Raw genomic sequence first — 724 nt, 5'->3', positions numbered from 1 at the left:
CACCCTGTGGTTCTGGGAATTGAACTGAGGACCTTTGGAAAAGTAGGCAATGCTCTTAACCTCTGAGCCATCTCTTCAGCCCCAAGACTTTTCCTTTCTACATTCTACCTTTTCTGTTCTGTTTTTGTTGTTTACTTGCTTTTGAGACAGGGTCTCACTACATCGCTCTGATAGGCCTAAAACTCCCTTTGTAGAGCAGGCTGGCCTTAAACTGACAGAGACCCCTTTGTCCCTGCCTCCCAGTTCCTGGGATTAAAGGCTGTACCACCATGGCCTGCTTACATTCTGCATTTTGAGAAACTCCTCACTACACATTCTATACCTTGGTCTCCTCTCCTCTGAGGAGATGCTCCAAGAGCACATGGATCTGAACATCTCTCTAGGAGAATTAGTCACAATTTGAGGTCAGATTAGGCTACATACTAAGTTCCATACCAGTTAGGTAAACAGAGTGAGAACCATCTTCAAAGTTATCAGGGTGCTGAAGAGATGGTTCTGCAGATAAGAGTGGTTGCTGCTCTATCAGAGGGCTGTGTCCCAGCACCTGCAACGGGCAGGTAACAAATGCCTGCAACTCCAACTCCAAGGATCTGATGCCCTTTTGTCCTCCATGGATCCTGCACACACATATATGCACACACACATACACAAATATGTTTAAGAAATAATTAATGGGGGGGCTATAGAGATGGCTCAATGGTTAAGAGCATTGCCTGCTCTTTCA

Source organism: Microtus ochrogaster, unplaced genomic scaffold (genome assembly GCF_000317375.1).
Source record: "Microtus ochrogaster isolate Prairie Vole_2 unplaced genomic scaffold, MicOch1.0 UNK48, whole genome shotgun sequence".
NCBI lineage: Eukaryota > Metazoa > Chordata > Mammalia > Rodentia > Cricetidae > Microtus > Microtus ochrogaster.
The sequence above is the reverse complement of the archived record's forward strand: the minus strand, read 5'-3'. Positions refer to the sequence as shown.